This window comes from Liolophura sinensis, chromosome 11 (genome assembly GCF_032854445.1).
Source record: "Liolophura sinensis isolate JHLJ2023 chromosome 11, CUHK_Ljap_v2, whole genome shotgun sequence".
NCBI classification, from domain to species: Eukaryota; Metazoa; Mollusca; class Polyplacophora; order Chitonida; family Chitonidae; genus Liolophura; species Liolophura sinensis.
In genome coordinates this window covers 4,224,325-4,247,401 of record NC_088305.1, presented here as the reverse complement: position 1 = coordinate 4,247,401, position 23,077 = coordinate 4,224,325, and the positions used below count along the sequence as shown (strand labels likewise).

Sequence of the window (23,077 nt, the reverse complement as noted above, 5' to 3'; positions counted from 1 at the left end):
GGTAAAGTGACTTTACCGCATTAACCCTGCTCTTTATTTCTTCAATCCATCCATCATTGCTTAATTGTACGCCAATGCTTTATAGCCTGCAGACAAATTTGGCCTTATCCCAGTTTAAAAAGAAGAAATGTGTATGTAGCGATCGTAGGTAACTAGCAATGTTGTTCTAAGGGACATAACTCTTAAGTGTTACACAGGAGAGGAATCCCCAACATGTGCGTTGACGCTAAGTGAAACGATCGTTCTGATTGGTTGATCGGGAGGATGACACTGGTTGTCCGCCATCTTCCGTTAAAAGTTCTATGCCATCTGAATAATTTGTCTCATCTCGTCTGTGTTACAGGTAAGATTAAGAAGCCATCTGCTCCTCGGTAACACGCCATTTAGTTCTTGTTGTGTTGTAGTTCCAAGCTGATCTATAAAAACTGACATAATGCGGTTAGCTTTGAAGATATTTTGGGAAGAATAGTTCATAACTCTAAAAGTACATGTTCGCTTACTGTTTATCAAGGTGTTGTTGTTGTTACAAGCCCAAAAGCGTTAAATCCTTGTTAGAATTAGTCTGACATATAATGCTACACTAGTATGGCAGAGTTCATAGCTTCGATGCATTTGTATTCATGACACAAGTAGCCCTAAGAGCTCAGTGTAGTTACGTGTGTAACAAAGTGACTTAATTCAGTCAATGTTCGAACGGGTGTACATAAACCCGCTAGTGATTGTAGCGATTCAGGGGAGGCAACTCTCAATGACATTCTAATTCAGGGGGAAATACTCTGTCCGGAATTATGATGTGATATCATTGTATACGTTGTATTGAGACTGTTTGTCCGCCATCTTCCATTAAAAGTTCTACGCCATCTAAATAATTTGTCTCGTCTCGTCTGTGTTACAGCCCCACATTGTGCCAGATCATTGAAAGGGCAACATGTACATTACCCAATAAATTGCCTACACAGAGTGTCTTTAAAAAGAAAAGAAAAAAAACACACCAGGAAATCTTGTTACTGAAATCTTGTGTGTAGGTGGTGAAGCGTAATCTTATGCCGTCATGTATAAATCAGTAAAATAGCCAATGGCGTCTAATAAATTGCAGTTAACATCACTATTTTTTTAACCTAATTTTGCTTGAGCCATGGAGCATGGGGACATTTACATGAAGACTTGGAATAAAAACCTAACGGAGGTAAATTGAGGCCGTATTTCATCGTTTACCTGTACCCATTTGCCAGTTACCACACTCTCGTAGCTGCTCTAGATTTAAACTCCATGTTGTCTTGTATTATATTTAGCTTGTCGTCTGTATTCACCTCTGTACAACCACTCATACCCACTTCCACAATCGCTTTATGTCAGTGACATGTAACTACAGTTTAATTTGATTTGATAGGTGTTTTACGCCGTACCCAAGAATGTTTCACTTATACGACGGCGGTCAGCATTATGATGCGATGGAAACCAAGCTGAGTCCGGGGGAAATCCAACGACCATCTGCAGGTCTTTTGCGGACCTTTCCACGTACGGCCGGAGAGGAAGCCAGCATGACCTGGGCTTGAACTCACAGCGAGTAAGTGCATTTAAGATACGTTTTATAATCCATCAAATTAAACTACACAAGTTTGTTTTCGAGACGAAGACTTCTTTGCCTTGGGTGACGTCACAGAGAACCATCACAAACTGTGAAAGCGTCAAAATGTAAGGTATTTACGTTCTAAGCACTACGTTCCAGTTTACACAGATTGTCTCGGGCAATATGAAAAGAGTGTCTTAAATGTGATGCCAACAAAGCATTTTGCGTATTTCTAGACCAGTGACGTCTACTAAATTGTAATTAATCCAAACCGTCCACACGAGGGTATTGTTCCATGCACCCAGGCTTCAGGAACAGGGAAAGTGTCAGAGTTGAATATATATATATATATATATATATATTATATAGTATATATATATATCTGTGTGTAGCAATTCATGCATTATCAGGGGCTTCATGTTTTTTTAATCTGGCACAATATCAAGCGACAATGTACACACACACACGCATACGAGTTAACGACAACTTCGTGTGAAGGGTCGATATTGAAATCACTCTGCATGAGAACCCCAGGGCAAGCATACATGGGATATTTTCGTGCGCTTGACGAATCCGTCCTTTGTGTGTGTGCGTGTGAGTTTTTGTTGGCGTGAATAGCAACGCGGGTGAAAAAAATTGTTTAGTGAAATTAATGACGCAAACTGTTTATTATAACACTATATATAAAGTTGTTATAACACTATATATAAAGTGGTCGTCAGGCCTATTTTCTCAGCTTCTGATCACATTTAAAAACGCACTCAAAGTGTTTTAAACTACGTGGCATGCAAGCCGCTTTGATCATTTTTTGAACAGCTTAATCATATTGACTCACGTTTTTATATTTAAAACTTTATCTTCTGCACACGTCATGTAAGCTTTTCACATAACAGATGAAAGCTTAATTACGAACTGCTTCGTTAAACTTTACAACAGGATGCTTCAGTTTTATGAGTACGGGGTGAATGCTACATAGGGGGGCCTACATCCGATACGGATGAACGAACGTTTGTCATTTCTTATACTGCACAAAAACAACATGTGATCAAGTTTAATGACTGACGACGTCTAAAAAATCACTGCAGTCTTTTTCTGTCTGTGTTGCATAATCTCGTAAGGTGCATTTGAAATGTCACCACTTTTGATAAGGCACTTTTGATAGCGTTTACACTGTTATAACTGCTAGCGTTTATCATGCTTATTATGTGTTTAGCTTTTAAACACACGAGTTTGTTTGATAAATACATGGATTTATTTTACAAATACATGCAGTATTTAATATACAGTTACATGCATTTTATAAATGTAATGCATGTTCAGTGAATTGAACGGATTTACTGCTTAAATGGAGTGATTTAAAATTTCCGCTGTATATGATCAACATTATAAAGCGGTCTAATGTTGGATAAACATCTTTTAGTATGTTACAATTAAACATTAAGCACAAGGCAAAAATATGTTTATCACGTGTTTAACGGGGAAATATACGCGTGTGGGTAAACATCTGTTTTTTATAATTAGATAAAAAATGTAAACACCTGATCTTATATTGCAGTGAAAAGATAATTAAAAACTACAACGGTTATATAAGAAAGCGATCCTTTAAAAAGCTAGTCGCGAGTCGTGACTGATTGGCTAATAGCCTTAGGACACAATGGATATGAGTTCAATTCCGGCTTTGGCCTCAATTATAGTTGATTTCCAGGTGGAGTTGAGCATATTACGTTGCCTGACAGAGATGACGGATCATTACAGTCTGTCATAACAGAACGCGTTGCTCTTAAAGCAGTGAGGACTATCCGCGATAGCTCAGTTTGTAGAGCGTCCATTTCTAAGGCGGTAGATCCTGGGTCAATCCTGTGTCGGGTCACACCTAAGACCTGAAAACTTCCAGGTTTGGCGTTTATCATTAACGGTGCAACGACTAGTTGACCCGTATCAGTAAAATTGCTCGGGCTGGCGGCTTACTTGTCTTCGGTAAGTCATCTCAGTGAAGCAGCATTAAATAAAAAGACCGGCGGAAATCCGTCCTGCAACAAGAAGGCACATTACATGCACTCGAAGGTCTCCTTTATCGTCATATGACTGAAAAACAGTTAAGTACGACTTATTTTTTTATTTCCTTCAGGTTATATAACCAAGCGAATTTAGTGCACTTCTCGCCTAGTTTACACACTCAAAGTGCAAGAACAGACGATGTAATAATGTCTTGGTTTATACAACTCCAGCCTCGGGGTGACTGCACTTATTCTATTTACGTGTATTTTAACACACACACACACACACACATATATATATATATATATATATATATATATATATATATATATATATATATATATATACTCTTTGTCAACCGGCCCGGATAGCACAGTTCGGGACCGGTAGATCCAGGGTCAATCCATGATCGAGTCACACCTAAGACTCGCTTGGCGTTCAGCATGAAGGGGATAGTGCAACGACTGGTTGACCCGTATCAGTATAATGGTTCTGGCGGGGCTGCTTACTTGCCTTCGGTCGTCTCAGTGAAGCAGCACTAAATAAAAGAGCGGTGGAAATCCGTCCTGCAACAAGGAGGCACATTACACGTACATGCACCCTAATGATTCCTTCGTCGTCATATGACTGAAAAATTGTTGAGCACGACATTAAACCCCAAGCACTCACTCACTCTTTGTGACGATGGATCAAGAACCAAACCCTTTGGGCTGCATTTAATTTTACGTAGATAGGGATGTGGTGCGGACATAGTCAAACCGACTTCATAAACATAACATGTCAGTGTTACAGACAGTTTGCTACATTTTGGTGTCAGTACCAACACGCCTTTGTAAAGCAAAGGAGACGCGGCAGGAGGTAATACCGGCACGGAAAACAGTGCCAGGCCATAAAATACCACTTTGTATTTACATTTGTTTTACTGTGATTGTATGTTAAATGTGATGACAACACCGCATTTTGAGTAAGTATAAGCGACGTCTAACATCACTGCATTTTTTTTTACCTAGTTCTGCTTAAGCCATGGTGCTAAGAGGCGTGCAAATTGCTAGTATTTATGCATTTTCATTAACAGTTGAGGTAAATCGCATTTCACGAGTTACAAATCACCATTTGTTAGTTATCACAATGTGGTTGCTGCTCTGGTTTTACTCTCTAAGCTGTATGTCTATCACACTGTCGTCGCTGTTCTGATTTTACTCTCTATGCCCTACGTCTATCACACTGTCGTCACTGCTCTGGTTTTACTCTCTATGCTGTATGACTATCACACTGTCGTCGCTGCTCTGATTTCACTCTCTATGCCCTACGTCTATCACACTGTCGTCACTGCTCTGGTTTTACTCTCTATGCTGTATGTCTATCACACTGTCGTTGCTGCTCTGATTTCACTCTCTATCCTGTAATTATTTAATCATTTTGTACAGGTTTATTGTTGTTATCGCTCCACATTCTGAATGCCACTCACAAGAGTTTAAGAAGTTTGTTCTTCACCAAAAGCCATATTGCCTGCCTTATATTCGTTCTGATCTGTGACGATTTCAATCAACGCCGCGCACGATAACGCCAGTCCTTTAATTTACATGGTTTTCTATAAAAAAAATTTATTGTGGAAGGATATTCCATAAAACTCCTTCAATTTACGGTTCTTAAAATTGATAATGACTCTCTCTTTTGATTAAGTATGGTGAAAAAGCCCAGAATCTCTGGCGCTCTGTTTCATAGCTTTGTTCAATTCAGCTTCACCCGTTGCTATTGGGTTATAAGAGAGGTATACGTACCCACGCAAGACAGGTTCTATCCCAGCATCGATTTTGATACTGACGAAATTCACCGGCTCGGAATATTCCGTGCATCATTTCGTCATGACTGAATAGTGTTTACAGGTTATTTACATGATTTCGTCCTGATTGTTTACTTTCCATAATTTTTAGTTCAACTGGTGTTTTGGGTTGACCCCTTTCTAAAAAATAAGCCGCTGATTGTTATGGTTGGCGATTGGAATGAAACGGTCTGTTCCACTCGTAGATGCCAAAAATGCTGTATTGGGTATACACCCTTGTCGATAATCAAAAATATATCGTCCATTATCCCCTGCGGTTTGGTACTATACGTGTTTTATTGCACAGTTACATACCAGTTCACTCACCCGGAAAAAAGAACGCACAAAACCAAATGTAAGGAAGAGCCATACAAAGCAAATACGTGTAATGAGGCAGAAAAGGTGTACGAGAGAAATCTTTGCCTACTTCCATGATGATAGCAAGAGCATATTTGGCGAAATTCGATAAAAATATCACTGATGTCCTGCCATTATTAGGACCAATCCGAGCGTGTAAAACTCTTGATGTATAGGAAAATTACATTGAACCAGTGGATTTTATTTATTTACTTTTTGATTGATGTTAACGCAATACAGAAAAAAAACTTGTTCCTTATAAGATGGCACTCAGTTTTGTGAAAGAGGAAATCACTGTGTCCGGAGTAAACCACCGTTCTTGGGCAAGCTACTGACAAACTTTTTTATTTGTGACATACAGTTATGCAAACTGTAAGTAGTGCTTAACGATCGTTAAAGACTGCCGAATCGGCCTACCGAGCGGTGTCGATCGCTTATTGTCACCAAGGCCCAACAAGCAGTGAGAACGAAAGGATCTACAAATACTAAGATCGGTTTTGAGCCCGCGACTCGTGGGTTCTCGGAGCAATTTCTATAAGCTTTTATGGAGATTTCTCCTATAGACGCAACACGGACTATATAAATATACGGGGAAGAATCTTCTTAAAAAATTCCGAGAATGTGGTTTTGGGACAATAGTTATATTCCAGAGCTTTTTACGAATGCTATATTTAACAGTATATAACAGACGACTGATAGAGTTCACTTCAAAGTTCAAAGTTAGTATCTAAGTAAAAAGAATGAAACGACTCACAGAGTACAATGACTATTTAATTTTTAAAAAATGAAACTTAAAAAGCTAGTATCTGTTTAAAGGGGACACAGACGATTGATAAACATTTGACAAGGCATTATGTAATTAAAATTAAACAAACGTTAACTCTTTTAACGGTGTCAGATAAATGAAAATTTAGATCAAAAAATTTAAAGGCTACTTAAAGTAATACGCAAACACTGTCAAAAGTGCTTCGTTACACTAATGTATATAAAAACAGTTAATTTCATTTTTCTTATCTGACACATGGTCTTGGGTTTTCGCAGGACTGCTAAGTTTTCTTCTACTATAACGCTGGTGGCTGTCATATAAGTGAAATATTATACAGTACGACGTAATACACCAACCAGATAAATAAGCAAATAAATCCGATTTTGATACTACTTTCTCTCAGCTCAAAAAAGTTATTCTTATTTACCCTATTATTATTTCACTAGAGTTTTAAATCGTGCGGAAGAAATTTTGAAAAGTTGCAATTGAAGGTCAGATGTATGGGTTAAGCAGAGTATAACCCCGATTTAACTTTATAGCCTTCTGCCTTCAACCAATTCAAAACAGCGACACTGTGATTCGAACATACGACCGCTTCACTGACCGAATCACTGTGTGGATTCTGTACCCATCGCAAACTAACTTCTTGGGTTTATAAAGGTGTTCAGGCTTGTGCTAGGATGACCGTTTTTATTCATCCTAACAAAGTGTCTTTCTAGTTAAAAGGTGTCTTGCCTCCATGGTGTCGGACCTTTTATAGCATTATATGTTTACAAGCAAATCACCATGACCGTCATGAACTGTGATGTGAAATCTGTCAACTAGTGCAATACGTTGAAGCTATTATAAGCCGAAAGAAAGCAAATTTTTACGATGACTCACCATGTAGATTGCACCAGACACGTTGTAAAGCTTAACGAAATTATGCCGCCTAAGAATAAAACCACAAGGCACCGTGTGCGAGAGGCAGATGGTAAATCGAGTGATTGAATGATGGGTGTTGGCAATACAGCTACCTGACAAACTGACTTAACTTTGTCACACCCGAAACATCGAGAGCTGGATTCGAAGTGCAACCTCTAGCTAACCGAAAGATAAAAAAATAGTTCAATTAGGTCAGACATATTGACGCGTATTTTCACGGGGAATGCATCTAACCCCCTCAGGGCATTCACTAAAATAATTTTGCCGCTCGAAAAAAAAAAGCCCGCATTTTATATACGCTGTACAACTTTACATACTGTAGCACTGATATTATTATCAAAATTAATTCGTCCATTTAATATAACTGAAGTTGAATATTTTAATTTACATCCGTTCTTAGGTGCAACTTTTTTTCGGTAAAATTTTTAAATTTCTTTTAAAACTTTTTACTCTAAAGAAAAACATGTACCTACATGTGTGCATTTAAAAAAAGAACCATTTAAGGGAACAAGAGGGGAAAACCGCGTGCCGACATTCCTTTGAAACTGTGCCACTTTTTGTACCCTGAAATGAATCTAGAACCATAAAAAAGTAATTCAAACACGGATTTTATTACATATGTTTTATTTAGAGAAATTAGAATATTTTTGATTGCTATCCAACAGGAACCTCATATATTTTACGTAAGAATACACAGTTTAAAAAAATAAAAATACATAGTTTAAGTGATGAAATATATAGATCACTAAATGCACGGAACCCTTATATAACTACTTGACACGTCAGAAAGAAGTTATGTAAATGATATTTTTATTCAATTTGTTAAAATTCTGGTTTCTGGATTCTTTAAAGTAAAATGCAATGTATACTATATATAACATATGTGATTGATGTTTTCACATATATATAAATATGATTGAAATATTTCACTAAATATATACATACAATATCTAGCATAAGCGTGAAACATTTTATTGAATATGGATGTTGCACTTGCAAACCTGTCTTTCATTTTATAAAAATGAATTTGAGATTGATGTCGATTTTACAAAAAAATACATTACCCACAAAATGGATTTATACACAGGTTTTGTATACTCTCTGAATTGATGACGTTCGTGATCAGCTTTATAGAGAGGAATTTTACTACTATGGAATAGGTATAGTTATCAATTGACCTGTGTAAGAGGTCATTTTTATATGAAACAGACATTTGCATACCAGCCGTCAACCAATAAGGTCGTTCCCGGCCAATAGCCGCAAGGCCAATTTCCCAAACAGCGTATAACACAACGCAAGGTATGTTCTGGGAGGCTAGATGAAATCAGTGTTTAAGTCGTGTGCCATATTAGAATATCAGCTATCGACAACAAAATCTGTATCTCAGTTGCATGCGCTTTGATTGCAGTTATTTATGTATCCAACCTGACGATGTAATCCAACACGATGAATATACATCCCCCCACCCCGCGCTAAGCGAAATTAGACATAATCCTGACGCAGGCGGCCAGGGATTCTGGACGCCCTGTTCTTATTTACTTACAACAGAATTATACTCGTTGTAAAACTTAAGAAACTTGGAGTGAAGGTGTTTGATAGAATAACCTTGACACACTAGCTCTTGCAATAATAACTTGTGACGTTGATTGAAATTGTCACACAACACGCAGGATGTATCAAATGCAACAAGGCGAGATATGTATACGCCATATGCAGAATTAAGGATAATTTACAACGACAAAATTTAAACTATTCCTCTTGTCTTAAAGCCTGCGAGAGAGTAATGTGGGCGTTGAAATAGACATTCGTATATTAGCCGTCAACCGATAAGGAATTTCCGGGCACTGTTTTAGTTTGTTCAAATATATGCCCAGATAAGATGTAACACCTGGAGAGCCTGTGGTTTCCTTTCAAATCCAGCAAAGGTGTCTGTGGTTTCCTTTAAATCAAGCGAAGGTGGGTAAATATCTTTCACAGCCTATATGATAATATATTGCTGTCCAAGTAAGTAATCGACGACATCAAAATTGAAATCTCTGTCTTTTCATGAAAATCTCCCAGCGTACAAGAGACGTTAATCTAAGGACAATGTCGGTTGTTTAGACGTATTTTTTCGTCTAACCTTTCACTTTAATTATTTTTCGGCAAATTTATTATTCCGAATAATTTGTATTAGATCATATACACCCATGCTCTACTTAGAAAACAATGACACACGCAGAAAGCTATAAAACCGAACTTTTTTTGTTTTTGGGGGTTTTTTTTTGTTCTTTTTTCAAGAGTATCCAAAAATAGTAGTTTTTGTGTGAACTATGATATGATTTGGTTTAAATTTCTAAATAGCCTATATTCCCAGATACATCTAATTTAGTGAGCATATCAACTTGCATACAATGCCTGTAAACGAGTTCAAAATTCATACGTTACGGCAGACGTGAGGTGATATTGTGAATCAAAGGCAGGTGATATGAATCATATGACATGCTGAAATTCATCAAACTGAGTATAGCAGTAGATGCCTCGGAGAGCAAACTTTTATTTGGTTGAGAAAAATAGTATTGCTTTGACATCAGAGAAAGTCAGTTTTTGCCATATATGTTTTGAGAGGAAAGCTGGTGAAACCAAGTGCTGAGATGCGTTTAGCAGACAATTTTTTCGATGTCAGACTATATGAATTCCCGCCAACAAATATTTATCATTATGTTTGTTAGGTAGAGTGTCAGGTATGTTTTGTTGGTTAATGAAGACGACAAGGCTTTTGTGTGCGGGTTCTCTGTGCGCTGGCGCTTTGTCTTGGATTCAAAATGTAGTTGTCTCAGTCACGTTTTGGATGGAACTCCTTGTACAGGCTTCAGGACGATGTAATATAGATGGCTGATAGTGCCTCAACTCCGAGTCACGTGGAAATAAATACAACTCTGACACAGATCGCTCTACAAAGATCATAATGGCTATGTCCAGGACACAAGGCTGCCATTTCCACTTTATAATTTCTTTAATCTACACGTCGAAACAGATAACATAAAAGTATATAAAGTAAAACAATTAAGGCGGATTGTTGTTCAAATAAGTCGACAATATTCAGGGAAATAATTTAATGAGCAGACAAATCGAGAATTATGCTAGTTCACAGTTTTCGTTATTTTAAATATGTATCTCAGTTTCGCTTTGCGTGTACCTGAACATATATTCAAAATGGGGATACAATTTCACACGACGGATTAACCCGGACTAATGGCAATGAGGCACAATTATGAAGCAGAGAGCCAGATATCCTGGACAATCTGTAAATATTTAATTACAAAGGAATTGTACTCACTGCAAAATTTAAGGATCTTACTGTGAAGGATTCTATTTGCCAGTCTATTTTTAGTAGTGACGTAGATTAAATCAATAAAATTTAAGAAAAAAAATTAAAGTAATTTTAAATCAATAAAATTTAAGAAAGTAAGAGTGAAGGCGCTTCATAAAAGTGTATTTTTTTGTATTAATAAATTGTGACTCTGGCTGAAACCTTCAGGCAACACACATGATTTAAGACATGATACAATGCAATATAAGAATACTGCTATCCGAGAAAGATAATTTACAATGTCAAAATTGAAACTTTTGGCGTAAAGTAATGGTGATATGAAATCCTTTCCATCTCGGTTTCAACCCTATTCCAGGTAAGATGTACTGGAGATTCGGCAGTTTAGTTTAAATCGAGGTGAATATGAATGTGGACATATATTAACTTCCCATCGTTTTCTACACATAATGTAGAAATTATTATCCATTTCATGTATTTGAGGACAGTAGCTTTCTCACGCAAACAACAGTGTGAATTTCTGTTCAGGAGAACCTTACCTTATCAGGGTCAAGCCAAGTATCATGTTATATTTGGTAGTTATTCCAACATACCCATTTCGGAAGAAATAAGTTGTCACTTGTTTTGGGAAGAGGTCAAATGAGGCATCCTGCTTTGTACGTGAGTTGATATCTCAAAGTTATTTCCGATAAAAATGTTGATATGAACTGTCAAAACAGAAAGAACGTGCCACTTGTAGCAGGTAAATAAAAAGTTATTTCCGATAAAAATGCTGATATGAACTGTCAAAACAGAAAGAACGTGCTACTTGTAGCAGGTAAATAAAAAGTTATTTCCGATAAAAATGCTGATATGAACTGTCAAAACAGAAAGAACGTGCCACTTGTAGCACGTAAATAAAAAGTTATTTCCGATAAAAATGCTGATATGAACTGTCAAAACAGAAAGAACGTGCCACTTGTAGCACGTAAATAAAAAGTTATTTCCGATAAAAATGCTGATATGAACTGTCAAACAAGAACGTGCCACTTGTTCCAGGTAAATAAAAAGGGTGGAAAACCTGCAATCAGCACACGTAACATCTTGTCTCCGACTAGACGGTCTTCGCTGGTGTCTTTTCTGAAATCCGATTAATACCCACACCAAGAGTGGGACGAACTTGGAGTTTTTAACGGGTATATGCAAAGAGCGGCCTCAGCCTTCTCTAGCGCCAAGCCTTGAAGTCAGATGTTATGAAATGGTGGTCAAAGTCTGTAATGAGTTATGTAAAGCTTTTCATAGAAATATAACCTCCAGTGAAGGAAAAAGGCTAAGCCAATGATTACCCTTTGGTAACTTCTGCTTATAGTCATAAAACTATTACACTTATTACATTCAACTGCAAATGTCAAGCATAGGTACGCTAGATGTTATGACATAAACTCAGAGGTACTGATGCTATGAGTGATAGGTTTTCATTAGGTTGTGCGATGTTTCATTTATTTTTGTTCTGATTTTGTTATGTTTCCCTAAATTTCGCAAAACTTTTATGTATGGGAAAATCAAGCCACTCAGTGAAGAACGACAGATCTCATGAATGGTAACCCCTGTATCTGGCGTAACTGACGGTATCAATGTAGCGTTGGCCGGTTTGAATTTGTTAAATTGACAGGATTTCGTTGGTGTAACATGTCGGTAAATCCATGTGAAGATTGTGGTGTAAAGAGTATAGAAGTCCCTGTGACGATTTGCAAACTATCACAGTTGTCGATCTGGGTTTACTCTCTATACTGAAAGTATTATTACATTTGTTACGAGCTAAAGTGATCACTTTGGTGTTACTGCTTCTTGACCTTGCAATAAACCGAGCTGTGCATGAGGATCTTTGCATTTTTGGAATTCAGTAATGTTGATGCATATCGTTGTGGCGGAAAGTAATAAGGACGAATTTTGTGGCTCAGTGTGTCTTGTCAAGCTTCGGCGAGATGTTATGCACTTAATTTTAAAGGCAGAAACTTTGACTATACCATGTCCGTGTCCACTGCGTTAAACTGCCACCCAGTAACTTTTCCATACATCTTTGCATAGCTTAGGCCATGCTGTGGTGAGCCAAGACATTCATACCACCCGCGCCTAACAGATAGAGAACTAGACAGAGGGCCTTGGCAAAAGCCCAGAAGTTTTAGTCAGAAACTTAAAAGGGCATCGAGCCAATGGGGCAGCCAAATTACTTTCATACGGTTATCATCTCTATGATACCTGTTGTCAGCAACACACAGTATGCAGAAATCTTATCTCTACATCAGGGCATGCAGTCGAATTCAAGGATTTAGTTACGTTTTTTGCATTTCTTGGTCCATTTCCCCACCTCTCCATCGACAGTTTGATGATTTCCCGTATAGGTATTGTTCCAAATGCATACAGAGGGTGGTGACTTATTAATCGTCCTTGTCACCCAGATGGTAATAGCGCCAATAATCACACTAATGAATCTAACTAACGTGTAGGTGTGCTATGAATTACACCTCATTTAAAACTTTAATTCACGATAGCTGATCTTTACCCAGGAGGTCTTATTGGCAAGCTGGATATTAAGTTTGCGTTCAGGTTGTTACCAGTATATCCTGGTGATTTTGAACTCTTAGGCATCAAATACTAAGGTTTTTATTACATAGATAAATACCTACGGTGCTCTACCATGACACTTACATGTACTTGAGACGATATCCATTTGCCATAAACGGTTAACTGTCTGCCACTCACCAATCCACACTATAAAAAAACTACACTGATGATTTTATGCACATTTGTGCAAGTCCTATGAGGACTTGTGATGATGTATGTGCTAAAATAGGCGTTTGAATGGCCTCAGATAAATTTGTAGGACCGTCTACGGCCCTGAGATTTCTTGGTTTTGAGCTAGACAGTATAGCCATGGTTACTTGGATACCCGCGAATAAATCTGAATACCTCCATAGCACAATAGTAAAGTTTGAGGCGGAAAAGGTAACGCTATTGAAGTTAAAAACATAAGTCGGAAAAGTGAGTTTCTATTGTAGAGCTGTTATACCAGTGGGTGTCTTTCTGAGGCGTTGTAACGGGGCTACGTGTAAGGTAAATAAGCCCCACTATTATATTCACATGAACAATTAATGCCCCCCGATTTGAAAGCGTGGTTACGATTTCTCGGGCAGTTTGATGGTACAAATAAGCTGATTTGAATTGAGAACGTGGTTACGATTTCTCAGTCAGTTTGGTGCTTCCCTGAAGGAATTCAGTGGTCAAGCTCAGAACTGAAACTCTGTAGACAGTGGACGCCAGGGTGATCTGGGTTGTGTGGCATGTTTTCAAGGAGAATGGGCTCCAATGCTAGTGATGAACAAAACGACAAAAGCACTTTGTGCATAATGACTTCTCCACAAGCTTTCTTAAGAGACTGCACCCATCACGAGGCGTAGTGACAAACTGCAAAGTGGCAATAATGTCACGTGGTATATATACAGCTTGGCAATGAAGAAGAAAACACATAATTGGGCATATTATATGATACAACGTTTTTGGAACTTATCCCTGTTGTTTTATCTGTCATCATTTGGTTTCTTAGACTATCAAATAAGAAAATCGACAATCAGGTTCTGGTTTGAACAAACAAACTTCCAAACAGTCTTGTAAGGTTATGCATGTTCTTCGTGAATTTGTGCTTATACACCATTTAGAGGAGTTCACTTTCTGACTTCTGCAAACATCTTTGCCGATTTAATCTATCGGTCATTTCTTACCACTATAAATTGCAAACCAATACTGATTATGCATCAGATTTTCTAGTCAGTAAGTTAATTCAGGACATAAAGCGTATTCATCAGAAAATCGCTTGCTCAGAAAATCGCTTGCCAATAACCCAATCACTTATCGCTATACTGCTCTGTGCATACGTTAACATTCATGAATCCATCAAGCAGCTTTCTCCTTAGCATATTTCAGGGTAGGGGAGATAACCATTTCCGAAAACGTAGAGTGAGTGCTTGGGGTTTAACGTCATACTCAACAATTTTTCAGTCATATGACGACGAAGGAATCCTTAGGGTGTATGTAATGTAATTCCTTGTCGCAGAACGGATTTCCACCGCACTTTTATCTAGTGCTGCTTCATTGAGACGCCCTACCGAAGGCAAGTAAGCCGCCCCGCCCGAGCCATTTTACTAATACGGGTCAAACAGTCGTTGCATTATCCGCTTCATGTTGAATGCCAAGTTACATCTTCCTCTTTTAAAGTCTTAGGTGCGACTCGATCAAGGATTGATCCTGGATCTACCGTTCCCGAAGCTGACGTTCTACTAACTGTGCTATCCGGGCCGGTGCCGAAAATGTAGATGTTGCAGAGGTCAATCATTCCCTATCTTAACAAGACCCCTCAAATATCTGGTTCTTTCTTTTCTTCGTATAAATGTCTAAACAGTAGCAAATTACAGGCCCCCTAGCATGGTAACCTCCGCAGAATTAGGCAAAGAAAATAGTGATGTTAAAAACTGATGTAAAACTACTTAAAATGCTTGTGTTGTTACATTCATTTATTTGATTTATTGATTTATTGATTTTGGATTTGTGTTTTGCGCCGTACCCAACAATATTTCACGTGTACGACGGTGGCCAGTATCATGGTAAGAGGAAACCGGGCAGAGCCCGGGGTTACCCACGACCATCTGGTCACATTTATCAAACAAAAACATAGAACGCACCAAGTAGATCCTGGGCTTTCATGGCCGAGGGGTTACGCACACCAGTCCGGCGCAATGACCCACGAGCCTCTCACAACTCGCTGTGAGTTCAAGTCGAGCTTTTGCTGGCTTCTTATCGAGCTAAATAAATTAATAAGTGGACCCAAAATTAAAACCGCGCCTTCCGAAATGTGTGGTAAATATGTGTTACGCCCAATCGTCTGTTTTTGTTTTTAAAATGAGTTCCCTGAACTAATGATCAAAACACCCACCCCAAATCCACATGAACTGTAATGTAAGTACAATCGCGGGATTTAATGAGATTTTAGCGATGAACAAATCACGGGATTTAATGAGATTAAAGTGATGAACAAATTATGGGATTTAATGAGATTATAGCGATGAACAATTCACGAGATTTAATGAGATTACAGTGATGAACAAATCACGAGATTTAATGAGATTAAAGTGACGAACGAATCACGGAATTTATTGAAATTACAGTGATGAACAACGAATTGCGGGATTTAATGAGATTAAAGTTATGAACAAATTATGGGATTTAATAACATTATAGCGATGAACAAATCACGAGATTTAATGAGAATAAAGTGACGAACAAATTACGGGATTTAATGAGATTAAATTGATGAACAAATCACGGAATTAAATGAGATTAAATTTATAAACAAATTCCTCTTTAAATATTTCTGATAACTTTTCTTATCTTTCCCATGCCCTATTCAGGCAATATATAAACAGCCTGTGTTGTTTAACTATGTCATTTTTCAAACTATTTTATGTAAACTGTTTAATTAATAGCAGCTTTTGTCATTAAAATTTTTTAACATAATTCATGTTATTACACCCTTTGTCAGTGTGTCCTAGTTTTGTCAACTGCTTCACTCAGGTTATATTTCATTTTTTCAAACACCAAGCCGCGTTGTGACAAATGATGTCTAAGGACCTTTAGGCAATCTAATATTTTTTCTTCTCCATATTCAATTTAGCGAGTGGGTGTATTAAAATATACGTAAGATAAGCCACACAGCTCTGGGCAGAAAGAAAACGGTCCCCCGCCAAGATACCAATGAAAGAATACTGCTATTATATAATAAGGGCTAAGAATCAATGACATATTTATTTCACGGTTGAAGAATCACCTCATGGGCTATAGGCAATCACAGATCAGATTTTAAATTGAACACATTGTAGGTTACCAGCTTTGTTTACTATGTACATGTTATCACTTACGTATTTGGAGCTGGAGTTATAGGGCGACATTATTGATTTGCAAGGTATCTTTACGGTTTACAAGACGTATGCGAATGTCTGACTTGACGCTTAGATTACTGTACGCTGATTTTGGACTGTGAAGTATGACGGTCTTGGGTTGGGGGAATATACCACTACTAGACCAGAGTAAATCCGAAGAGCCAAACGCTAAGTATAGTACACTCCTCCTGTCCTATATATGTTCGTGTGTAGGAGAATTCCAACGCCACATCATAAGGTGGAGCGAGCTCCGCATTCCAAATCAGTGACATGTAAATGAGTTCAATGTAGTCCGATTGTCGCACAGTATTATAATAGCTGACACTGATTTATGTGAAGAAAGTTTTGTGTATCATGTGACATGGTTGTAATGATCGTATGATTACAGGATCGGTCCCTTGACCGTGTTGGAAGCTCATTTGTCAGCTAGGAATTCACTGACCTTAAAATCCACCGATCTGCATGTGTATTTATATAAAAGGCATTTCTATTAGTGACCAGATGTTGTAAATAACATCTTTATTTACTGGGGAGCTGTCTGTTGACTCCAGCGGAAGGGATGTCAACATTCAGAGTCGGTGAATATGAAATTAATTAGACAAATGAGGATTACGTTAGGGTACTAAAATAATAATTATTACGTTTTTATACGTCAACTGTTGTATGTAACAAGTGTCTTGAATGACTTATAATGGAATGGACTGGAATGACTTGCCCAGCTCTGTGACCGTGTTGCCGCTCATTTGATTGGCTACCTGGGAACTGATTTTTATGTGAATTCACAGATCAGAATAAATCTTGTGCGCCGCATTTCCACCGACGAAACCAGCTCTAATTGACGTCTTTGTTTACAGGTAACATGTCCACTGATCCGAGCGGGTAACGAATGGTTATCCGACATAAATTTATATTTATTTGATTAGTGTTTTACGCCAGGCTCAAGAATAATTAACTTACACGACAGATTTATGGCGGGAGGAACAGAACAGAGCCCCCCAGAAAACCCATCCGTAAGTTGCTGCCAGATCTTCCCATGTTCGACCGGCTTGACGTAAATAAGTTTTCTGCATTAGTTCTTCCCAAATATGTAGGCCCATTCACAGTATATAGCCAGCTTGTAACGTTCTACATATTTGTTTGTCTTCAATAAAGTTTGGCTTTTCGGGCTACAACACTGCAACTGGTCTTCTTACCCATAAACCATATCCAATTAAGCTAAAGTACACTCGTATAGGAGTTGTGTATAATTTAGCATTTACCCAGAGGGGGTCTCGAGCTATGCCCTAATATAAGTTGACCTTACTAACCTTTTTGACACACACACATAGTGAGACACAAACATACAGATTATCAACCAATCAGCAGTTTTTCGCCAAAGAATTCAAGGCGGAAACGACCGTTCTTATTTACTTCAGTAACTTCATACAAAAACGTTTCCTGATGCCTGTAGGAATACACCGTGACGTGCTATAGAGATAGAGTTGTAGTTATGGAAATTATCAGGGTGAAACGTGCTTTGCTGCGATGTTCTACCAGTTAAAACAGTGTTCAAGAGGGGATTTCAAAGAAAACGCAAAGATGACCCCAGGTTACATTCACCTGGTAGTTCTCTTGGGCCCAAGGGGCCTTTTCTTTAAAGGATATTCGACAATTTTCAACATTTCTACGGTTGTCCAATCAAATTGGACATAAACGATTTCCGTGTTGTTCGTTTCGTTTAGACAGACTCAAACAGTTGACCATGGTATAGTCTTAGGACATTGCTCACTATCATGTCGATAATGTCACTATGGCCTTTTGTTTTAGCTCAAAAGCTATATGGTCACACCACTTTTTTTGTTGCTACTTTGACAACCCCTTGTTTTCAATCAACAGTTGACCTCAGGGACTCAACCTATTTTTAAAGTTCCCCCTGTTTAGTGATCGGAGATTTTGCCCTTAGAGGTGATTGGTGTGACTACGTCTTTGTTGGACTAATGAAATGTCGGCAAAGGTTATTGAAACAGCACAGCCTGGCCACAAGGTTAGAGATCAGCCAGGGTCCGAGGCCAAATCTTGTCGTGTATAACACTGTCTAGTTTGCGCCCTTGTGCAGTACAGTCGGCCTGTAAGTACGTGTAAATGTGAACGAAGTGGCCAAGATGCCTGGCACTCTACTTCATATTTGTCTCTAATTCCGTTTAACACAGATGGATGAACTGTATATTTATTGTGTTGGAGTTTTATTGGAGCTCCAATCATGCTGGATATGCAAACAGTTGCAATCAAAGCGCAACAGAGATACACAATCTGATTATCGAATTTTGCAGCTACCGTGATACACGATTTGGGCATTGATCAGAGCTTTCCATCTTACAATAATCAATGATAACTATTGACTGTTTTCTTTGCATGAAGCCTTCTTAATTTCTTACGTTTATGCTTTCGTGCTTCCTTTGTCGTTTGTGTTGAATGTTGTTTTGGAAACTGATCATGCGATTATTCACGTTGAACTTTGGTTGATGGCTGGTGAACCAATGTCTGTTTTGACTCCTAGATTCATTGTTTGACGTTAATAAAGCTATGTATGAAGTTCTAATGGTCCTGTGACTCTGGCATAGCGCTCATGAAAAAACAGCACTAAAGTATGTAAACTTTGAATTTTTGCGTCAAAGCAGAGATTTGTGTACCACACGTGAACCAACATGGCAACACAAACCACGTAAGGTCTTTGAAAGTACAAAACTGGGACGGATTCTTGCATACAGAAGTGGCTAACAGTGTTCATCCATGATGGGATAAGCGCACGGGATGTTCTGGGCCAGTCAATACAAACCCTGTGCCATGCTAGTTTATAAGTTGACGATAATAACGATTGGTCATTACGCTGCGCTAGCGCGCTAATCAACTCAGCCACGGAGGCCTCGCCGAGGGAAGTTATAATGAACGATGCTAATTGAACCCTGAAGCAGGTAAAGAAACAAACAGCCATCATGTGGCCACTCCTTTATTAATAAATGCTTAAATAATAATGTCGCACCCCAGCCCGCTAGCCATTTGAATTGCTCTGAATGGCAAATGTCTGAAAAAATGTGCGTGAAAATAGGCAAAAATTCCTGAGGGAATTACCCCATGTTCCCCGCATTTTCCATAACTGTTATCCCTTGAAACTGAACTGATCGCTGTCACTGTAAGTTCATGTCCAGCTCATGTTGCCCTCCTCTCAGGTTGTACGTGGGAAGTAACCTGCTGACGATCATGAATTTGCACCAAGCCCTGCCCGGATTCCTGTCAGCATTATGTTTACCGCCGTCGTAGAAATAAATTGTTCTTGAGTACCCTGTATAACAACGATGAAGTAAATAAATAAATACTTATGTTGTCGCACCCCTGCCCCGAAGCTCGCCTTAGTGATTTTAATTCTTTGAAGGCGAAATATCTTAAAAAAGTATGCAAAAAGTTACCGAAGGGGTTACCTCGAGTCCTCGGACTATCCAGGACTGTTTGAATCTTAACCAATCAGAACTCTACGTAATATTTTTATTTACGCAAAAACATGATGAACTTTTCTGCTCAGATGCTTTCCGTTGATGTTCTCTTGAATTCACCTTTATTTAATCTCATTCTAGCCTAGTTTGATCGTCTTAAGTGATGCATAACTAGCTATGTAACCTGTGAGGAAAATTAAAATCGAAGTAGATTGCTACTGAATGTTACAAGATATCATAATATTATGAAGGTATGAACCAATCGTGTATACCACACTCATTGAACAAGACACAAAGTATCATCTTTTCTTCAGATTTATTTGTATATCTCATTGGTTTCTTACGTTGTGGCCAAGGATATTTAACTTCTACTACGACGGTCAACATGTACCTTGTATTTGAGCCTGTACTTTTACACGTACAATTGGGAACTTTTCTTCATATTAAACTTGGCGCTACATCATATTTGTCTCACACATCACATTTACATTAGCCTTGGTAAGCTCTTTCAAATGGAATTTCATAATATGTATGGAATATTCGAAAACACCGAGCCCACCATGGCCAAAATCGACCAATAAGAAACTGCAGCATCTAAAGTCTCTTTTTTGTTTGTGTCCGGTGTCAACCTTAACACCAACAGAGGCTTCCACAAAGCAGACTCACTATATACTTCAGTACACAGCGTTGGTGTGGGAGAGGTAGTCTTGCATTACACGGACTGGTATCTGGGTAGGGATGAATAATGACCTGTCACCCTGGGTTGGACGTCATGAGGTGACCTATCCTGTAAGACCATCCCGTTAGAAAACCAGGTACTTTACTTGAGAGTTGGGCAAGTAGCTAATAGGCCTACACAGCCACGCCTGGCTAACAGGTATTTCGCCTACACTATAATAACTACACGTGAAGGTTACCATCAACATGCGGGTGGTTGTGGGTTTCCACCGGGCTCTGTCCGGTTTCCTCCCATCTAGCTACCGTCATATAAGAGAAATATTTGTCAGTTTGGCGAATAACACCAATAAAGAGATCAGTATAGTAGTTAATTACATTTATTTCATTATATTATACATAAATAAATGTAATAAACTACTATACTGCTCTCTTTATTGTACAATGTGGCAATAATGCATATGAATTTTTAACGACTACGTATGGTTTGCTTAGTTTTTATTTCCATTTCAAGTTAAGATGGTTTGAAGTTATATGTCGGTTTATCGGGAAGTACTACATTTCGATTCTTCGATGTGTTAGATCATATTCTGATAAAAGAAATGTTGATGATTTTGATATCATCTGACTTCAAAATTAGGAATTAGAAGAGAAGCTGATTACTGTTCTTTTCATTGTCAGTACTTTATGGATTTCTGATGTCATCGCCTTTATGTTTTAGTGAGGCAGCATTAGCCAATTTGACGTATTGCCAATGTCCTTCTAAATGGAGACATGGGTTTTGTGACATAAGTAATTATTCGTTATAATCACACAGAGAACATGTGTTTTTTTCTCCCGCCATTGCGTTTTTATTGCTATCACAGGACAGGCTAAAAAAGGCATGTATATAGAGTACACTTTCCTAGAAGTCTCAGAGATGGGAGAATTCTTTTCCTTTATTCCCGCAGATGTATGGATTATTAATGATCATAAAGTATAAAAACAACACATTATTACAGTTATTGCCCATGGATTTAAAAATAAAGTGTAGCGCTTGCCTTCTCCTCATGAATCCCCACATTTTTGTGATTTTATGATGTACAACCCTTAGGCTCTTCGAAAAATTTATTGCAAACTTTAACTCGTTGTCAAGTTATACACCTTGAGACTAAGAATAATTTTATTTTAGGTATCAAGTGGGTCATGCTGTCGTGTTTACTCATATGCACCGAACCATAACGTTGTCATTTTTATTAACGATTCATTTTCACCCCAACCCTTTAAATACTGGGATACACCGGGATGTAATCCAGTTCACTCCCGAGGGATTCCACGGCGTGTCCGATACAAAATCTCACGTGCGACGATTACGGCATCGGCCCAACTATTTGTCCATCATGTGGTGAGTTGTTTTCTTAGTTTGCAATCACCATGACACAGCTTCAATCACTCAGTCTTTGTAAGATTGACCATGGCTTTGCTTTACATTCAACATGAATCACTATTACAAAAAGCATATAACTACAGGCACGTTACAACCATAACGTGTAGGTTTTAGAGTCATTATATGTTTACTTTACAATCACAATGGGTCTGCTTTACAATCACAATGGGTCTGCTTTACAATCACTATTGGTCTGTTTTACAATCACAATGGGTTACTTTAAAATCACGATGTGTTGCTTTATAATCACTATAGGTCTACTTTACAATCACAATGGGTTGCATTACAATCACAATGTTTTGTTTTATAATCACTATAGGTCTACTTTACAATCACAATGGGTCTGCTTTACAGTCACAATGGGTCTGCTTTACAACCACTGAGGGTCTGCTTTACAATCATTATCAGTTTGATATTCAGCCAACACAGTTCTATTTTACGAAAATGATGGATATGTTAAAATGATTATGGTTTCATGTTACAATATTGGTCTGTTATCTTTTGCCGTGATCATTGACACGCTTAACTATGATCGTCGGCAAGTTTTAAAACCATTGCAGATCGGTGTTAGAATCAGAGCGAGTATGTTTTACAATCATTATCAGGGAGCATCTATAAATCTATGGGAGTTGTTATTTACCTGCTTTTTTCATGTATCAGAAGTGTATATCCGTGATACCGCTTTGAACTTACGGTCCAGAGCATAAAGAAGTATCCATGCATTTTTGTAAAATGACGTTCACCGAATGTGACAGCTCAACACGAATGAATAATTGTTTGTGACACGCAAAAA

At 38.2% G+C, this 23,077-nt stretch overlaps 1 protein-coding gene across 1 annotated transcript in view; it reads left to right on the top strand.

The window, feature by feature from the left end:
- The window catches only part of LOC135477770 (peroxidasin homolog pxn-1-like), a 45,229-nt gene that overhangs the window by 1,004 nt on the left and 21,148 nt on the right, over nt 1-23,077 (top strand).